This window comes from Pseudorasbora parva, chromosome 5 (genome assembly GCF_024679245.1).
Source record: "Pseudorasbora parva isolate DD20220531a chromosome 5, ASM2467924v1, whole genome shotgun sequence".
Classification (NCBI taxonomy): domain Eukaryota; kingdom Metazoa; phylum Chordata; class Actinopteri; order Cypriniformes; family Gobionidae; genus Pseudorasbora; species Pseudorasbora parva.
Window position 1 is genome coordinate 6,937,762 of NC_090176.1, and position 7,539 is coordinate 6,945,300.

The 7,539-nt window shown below is 39.6% G+C and overlaps 1 protein-coding gene across 11 annotated transcripts in view; it reads right to left on the minus strand.

Annotated features, from left to right (window-relative positions):
• osbpl6 (oxysterol binding protein-like 6) overlaps positions 1 to 4,129 on the minus strand; it is a 90,468-nt gene extending 86,339 nt beyond the window's left edge. For all 11 annotated transcript variants that reach the window (XM_067443141.1, XM_067443142.1, XM_067443137.1 and 8 more), the window contains exon 1: positions 3,877 to 4,129. The gene's annotated coding sequence lies outside the window, so the exon portion shown is untranslated. The remainder of the gene's footprint in view (positions 1 to 3,876) is intronic.
• Positions 4,130 to 7,539: the final 3,410 nt, after the last annotated feature.

Below are 7,539 nucleotides of genomic sequence, written 5' to 3' on the forward strand. Positions count from 1 at the left end.
CACACTGCACTGGAGATAAAACTCATTACTTTTATTGATCAGGATGTTGCTTTTGTTGTTTTATGTGGAACTCCCCCATCCCAATGTTGAGCGTGGGACAGCCAGAATCCTAGAGCAGCACATTTACAAAAAACACTCCTCAGAAACACACACACACACACACACACACACACACGAAAGGCAACTCCAACACAGCACACTAATTAGTGGTGTTTACTAAGACGACCATCACTATTACTACACGCATGCTCAGACTTACGTGTACGTGTAGGAGTGTGTTGAAAGCCCTAACTGAGGGAAAGTTCATCCAAAAATGAAAATTGTCGTTTCAAATGCATGGCAAACTTTCTTGCCTTGGCAACTATGTGAAATAGTTGAAGTACTAAAATTACTATCTAAAAGTGAAAATAAATTAATAAACAAAAATAAAAGCACACAATTCAAATTAAAATATAAGTAAAAAGACAAGTCTTTTGTCCAATTATTGAAAGTCAATGGGTCTAATATTGCTTCGGACCTCATTGACTTTCATTGTAAAGACATGTACAATGTTCCACAGAAGAAACCAAGAGTGTGTAACCGTGCTACAGACACGAATAATGCCTGAAATCATGTGGCGTGTTGAGGAGGGGTCTATGATTACCTCTCCAAATGATTACTACGTTCCACTGTGACCATTACAGGTGAGTCTGACTTACTCTGGTTGTGATTGGCCATGCAGACTGTGTCCATGGCGATAACATTCCTGTTCCAGCGTCCTGCATAATTAAAGGAGCCAGTAATTGGCAGAATCAACCAGTGGGTCAGTTTACAACCGTTAGAGGGTCTTTTAATAGTCCAGAGGCACGTCTCTACAAGTGCAGATGACAGACGAACAGTGTTTTCTTCACTGACTATAACTTAGGGTGTCCTTACACTTGGCAGGTTTAGTTGGATTAAAACAAACTCTGGTGGGATTGCTCTGTTAGTGCGGTTCATTTGAATAAGTGTGTACGCTGGCATCTAAACCCTGGATCGCACCAAACAAGCGGACAGAGAAGATGATCTCGCTCCGCTTCCAAACCAACTCTGGTGCAGTTCGACTGAAATATGAGTGCAACATGGACCAAAACAGGACATCATGTCACAAGATGAGACACTAAAAAGAACAGGACATGTTTTTTCTCATCATAGTCATGATGTTGCTCATCACAGTTAAGTGAGCACATTTATCCCAGAACACAGCATTGTTTTGGGTGTTCTGTAAGTTCCTGGCAAACATTGGTCCGACAGCAACGTTGTGTCCCTGGCCAAAAATAGGCACGGTAGGATGACATAAATCTGTAAAAATATGTAAAACAGAACATTTTCTAAAATGCATTCAGATACATCCGTTCAACATTCAACCCTGACTGGACGTGTCAGAGTGTCATCTTTTCAATACGCCAAATGTTTGCTGGGTTGTGTCTTAAAATGCCATAAAAGCCGACCAATCAGACCAACACATCCTATTCCCTAAGCCTCAAGGAGCGCTTTTAAAATGCCAATGTGAACGCTAAAAAAATAAAATAAAAAATAAAAAATGTTTAGAACCATGCACACACCCTTAATCACATAATTATAATGACACAATGCACACATGAAATAAAAGACTTGCAGAATGCAAACGATGAGATAATATAGTAGATCTCTCACACTTAAACCCTAACACTCAAAATAAATCATTGGTTTGAGTAGAGCCGACGCAAATTAAATGAACTTTTGTGAGTATTTAGAACTTTCTTTTTCTTTTGAGTTTCCAAAACTGACACATTTTAAGTAATCTGAATTGTTTCATTGTTTTGGGTTGCATTAACGTGTTCCTTTTAATTCAGACTAACTTACATTTAACTGAAACTGCATGGGCTGGGATTTCTTTTTCCCAGTATGCTTTGCATGACACTTGAAAGGGACAGAAAATGCCAAGTGTTATATTATGTTTTTTTTGCGGGAGATTTAGTCATGTTTAATGTTTTGTTTTGCTAGTTTAGAAGAGTTTCTGTTGTTTTTTTGTTGTTGTAGGGTTTCATCATGTGACGAGTGGAGCATGACTTTAGTTTGAAAACAGATTTATGTTAAATGTATTATATTTCTGCCCACATTCAGCAGGTGCTATGCTAACGCTACCAAAGCACTGTGTAACCAATCAGCAACATTTATTGAATTAGCTAGGTGAAGCTAGTCAATTTTCCACTACTTAAAATGTGAGATTACATGAAGTTAAATGTATGAATTAGCTTCCTCAAATATTTAAAGATCAGCGCAATTAAAAAGCATGATTACAAAACAAAAATCTGCAAGTTCTGCTAACTTTAACTTTACATTTCTCAACACATTTGAGGCCACTGATTGTGTCAGTTTTTTAGAGTTGTGCCAACTTATTCAGGTTTACAGTAAGTGTATGAAATAGAGCAACCAGGACACTTACCAAATTTCTTCTATAATGTCCCACAGAAGAAACAACGTCCTCCAGGTTTGGAAAACCGTGAGGGTGGGTAAACAAATACTATTTTTGTTTTTTTTAGGGGCTGAAGTACTCTTTAAACACCAGGATAGAATTACTAATTGCCTAATAAACACACAAACTCTTTTAAAGGCACACTATGTAGTTCTTCGCTGCTAGAGCGATTGCTAATGAGAGATGCGGCTCGACAGCAGCGGAGCTTTTATTCTGCCACAGTCACCGCTTCCTCTTCTTCCGCTCATGTGTATGTTTTATCATATTACACACATTTGAGTGTGTTGAAAGTTATGTTATAATAATGGTACTCTGTGTGTTCGCTCAGCGGTGACTGAGACACTTGTTGCACACTGTAAGCTAGATCAATATTAGAATATCATATTAAGAAATGCTGGATATCTTGTGTTGCTAAATGGCATGCAACTAATTTTAAAACATTGTTTGACAGAGAAAATGCTATTACTGTACAATAATTCGTTTTCTGTCCATGAATGATCCAAACACTTGCTCACTTGTCTAATAAAGCACATCATATATTAAAGCATCTTTGGTGTTTCCATGGTTTCTACAAAATTAATGTATGATGTCATTTATAGGCGACGCAAGGACACGGTCCATGTCCTGGTCTGGATTTAAGAAATTATTTTGGAAACATTTGTGATAATGTACACAAGTCAACAAAACATAACGTTGTTCTAGTGGTTTTTGGGGTATTTTAATCCAAAAAAATCTTACATTTTATGCCTTTAAAGGGCAGGTGTGTTGAGTTGGCTCAGAGGGTTAAACCAGAGAACTCGCCTAACCCATACTGACCAGAAGTCAAACTAGCCATCTTAGACTCAACTTGACGCTCAATATTATCATAATATCTAAAGGCAGAGGGATACTAGTGTCTCTAAAACACAAACCGCAATGTCACCGACTGACCTTGGTTTTTTTTATCCTAAATAAAAGCCACCCGGTCGTGGACAACAGGGTCCAGTTTCCCACGGCACCGGGCCAGACACCCGACATCACCTAATCAGGTATAACGTTACCCAGCCTGCTCTTCCCCGTCCCAAAGCCTGAAGCATTAAAACTCAAGCCCACAGGTGTATGACAGCATTTCAGCACGACACGATTAGATAAACAAAATGATCTCAAATGGTGTCCAGATCGTCGCAAACGGTCTGAGGAAACACGGCATAGACTCAATACACACAGGCAGGCTTTTAGTGGAATAACTCCAGAGGAGACTTTCCCATCTGCAAAGATGCGTGGCTCCCATTCATCCATTTTAATCAGCTTATCAATATTACCTAAAGGACACTGGCGACGGGAGCGCTCAATCCTGGAGGAAATTAGCCGTCGGTGTGAGTGAGAAGCAAATAAAAACCACGAACGGAAGCGGTACGTACCAGCGGTTCGGTGTCCACATCTCTTCTTGGCGCAGAAACCCGATGCTGGGAATTACCGAAGCTAATAAAAAAAATTATCCTCCCACTCGGTCAGCGGTCAGTCCCCGCAGATAATCACAGCTTTATTGTAGGAGAATGTCACGGTTAGGTGTATGAAAGTGAGGAAAAGTGCTGTGTACGGCTGGATTTGAAGGCAGTTTAGACGGATGCTGCGGTAACGGCGACTGCAGGTCTGCGGTAAAGCCTGGACTGGCTCTCCTCCCGACACACTGGACGCTGGCGAGACGCAAAACAAGGAGCCTGGATCACGTGATGGATCGCGTTCTCTTGTGTTTTCACCTCCTTAAGACCCTACGAAATTAATTTAGTATTACTTCGTGGCATAACAAAATTGTTTAGAGCAGGGGTTTCCAAACTGGGGTCCTCCAGAAGGTTCTAAGGGGTTCCCAGACAATTAAAAGACAGCAAAAATGTTTAAAGTCTACCAAATATACAAACTATTTCATTACTAAATGTTTCTCTCATTTCTTGGCGTATACATACTTTCCAGATTTGTGCGTTTGCTTTGTATCTTTCTAGTGAGTTTTTCTCACTAGTCCCCTTTATCTCGCTCACAAGGCAGTATCTTAACGCAGTAGCCTACGGACACTACTTACATACATTTATTGTGAAAGTTGCTTATACATCCTTTTAAATTAAAATGTTCTTCTTCAAGTTTATACATCCAACATTAAGTATAGCCAATTTAGGTTCGGGAGCATGTTGTATTTATAAGGTCACACTTAGGCCTATAGCCTACTATTTATCTAACAGGGTTTTTTTTGTGTGTGTTGTTTTTTATGCATAACAATAGATGGATCTTAGAAAGGAGGTCCCTCATAAAAGCTAATCATATTTTGGGTTATTTTGAAGAGAAAAAACAAAGTAAAAAAATTTTTTTTGTTGAGAAATTGTATTATTTAATATGTTATGCTACACACAGAGAATTGGGTTTTAAAATTGTACCTATGAGTACAACAGCTTGTCACTTAGAACCCTTACAAAGGACATCTTTGTACCTTTATACCATAAGGTTCATAGTAGTACCTTAAATTACGTACACTCTAAGCTAAGGTACTAAAATGCCCCTTGTAGGAGTAAAAAGGGACAACTATGTCCTTTTAAGGGTCCTACCTCAGTGACAAGCTGTATAGGTATAATTTTAACACCCCCTTTCTCCATGTGTGTCCTCATATGTGGACGTTGTGTAAAAAATAAATTAATATGAAATTACATGTATAGCCTACACCAAAACAATGGGATTTTTTTTTCATTCACCAATAATTTTTCAGGTTTCAGGATTTTTTTAAATACTTTGTTTAATGATTACTATGTTATATGAAAGATATAACGGAATTAGTTGATATACCATTTTACTTTATGCAATAAAACGGCCATACATGGGCTTTCCCATTCAATGCAATACACTGTCTCTAATGTGTGAGCAACATGTCATGAAAAAAAATAAATTTAGTCGACTTGTGTACATACTTTATACCAAATGTTTCCAAGAATGTTTAAATCCGGAGAATTAAGCGATTTTAACCAGGACACGGCCCGTGTGTCGCCTATCAATGACATCATACCCGTAACCCTTGATTTCTGGTTTAATTTTGTAGAAACCATGGAAACACCCAGACGTTTTAATATCTGATGTGTTTTATTAGACAGGTGAGCAACTGTTTGGATCATTCATGGACTGAAACCAATCATTCTCCAGCTCAACACAGTTAGTCTTAATGTTTAAATCTGGTGTTCTTGATTTACCGCACAGAGTACCATGTTTTACCTTGCCTAATATCCATCTCTCACTGCAGTGGGAACAAGCGTCTCAACAGCCGCCGAGCAAACGCACAGAGTAGCTTTATAACATCACTCTCAACACACTCAAATGTGTGTAATATGCTAAAACAGCACTGTTTTACCACACACGAGCGGACGACAAGGAAGTGTTGTCTGAGGCAGAATAAAAGCTCTGTGAAATCAAGCTGTCACCAAGACTTGCCTTAGTTTTGAATAAGCGACACTAGTGGTGAAAAATTACATATTGTGACTTTAAGGACTGCAAACATCAAATTATTCAAATGTGTGCAAATCACACGTTCTACCATTAACTGTTTGAACAAAAAAAGTATAATAAACGTATGAATGTCTAATAAGAAGCATGTTTGCATGTTTGAACCCTGATAAATGACTGGAATATTAGTTTACTGCAGACATGCAGCATGTATTTTTTAATTAAAAACAGGATGCAATATTTCAAACAACAGTGTGTCTTCTGGTCACGTGATCCCGCGGCTATTGTTTCAACTTGTGTGTTTGTATTTTTAGTTCACATATGTGTAATAACAACTGAATTTTTGGCAGTACTATCAAATAAGTCAAGAAATGTAAACTCAAGTGAACTGCACAGTGCTACAGTACAAAGCACAAGCATCTGATCGTTCCCTATCCCCTATATAGTGCACAAGCATCTGATCGTTCCCTATCCCCTATATAGTGCACTGTCTGATCGTTCCCTATCCCCTATATAGTGCACTGTCTGATCGTACCCTATCCCCTATATAGTGCACTGTCTGATCGTTCCCTATCCCCTATATAGTGCACTGTCTGATCGTTCCCTATCCCCTATATAGTGCACTGTCTGATCGTTCCCTATCCCCTATATAGTGCACTGTCTGATCATTCCCCATCCCCTATATAGTGCACTGTCTGATCGTTCCCTATCCCCTATATAGTGCACTGTCTGATCGTTCCCTATCCCCTATAGTGCACTGTCTGATCATTCCCTATCCCCTATATAGTGCACTGTCTGATCGTTCCCTATCCCCTATATAGTGCACTGTCTGATCATTCCCTATCCCCTATAGTGCACTGTCTGATCATTCCCTATCCCCTATATAGTGCACTGTCTGATCGTTCCCTATCCCCTATATAGTGCACTGTCTGATCGTTCCCTATCCCCTATAGTGCACTGTCTGATCATTCCCTATCCCCTATATAGTGCACTGTCTGATCGTTCCCTATCCCCTATAGTGCACTGTCTGATCATTCCCTATCCCCTATATAGTGCACGGTCTGATCGTTCCCTATCCCCTATAGTGCACTGTCTGATCATTCCCTATCCCCTATATAGTGCACTGTCTGATCATTCCCTATCCCCTATATAGTGCACTGTCTGATCGTTCCCTATCCCCTATATAGTGCACTTTCTAGTCGTTTCCTATCCCTTATACAGTGAACTGTCTGAATCGTTCCCTATCCCCTATAAAGTGCACTGTCTGATCGTTCCCTATCCCCTATAGAGTGCACTGTCTGATCGTTCCCTATCCCCTATATAGTGCACTGTCTAATCGTTCCCTATCCCCTATAGTGCACTGTCTAGTCGTTTCCTATCCCCTATATAGTGAACTGTCTGAATCGTTCCCTATCCCCTATATAGTGAACTGTCTTATCGTTTTCTATCCCCTATATAGTGAACTGTCTGATCGTTCCCTTTCCCCTATAGTGCACTGTCTAGTCGTTTCCTATCCCCTATAGTGCACTGTCTAGTCGTTTCCTATCCCCTATATAGTGAACTGTCTGAATCGTTCCCTATCTCCTATATAGTGAACTGTCTTATCG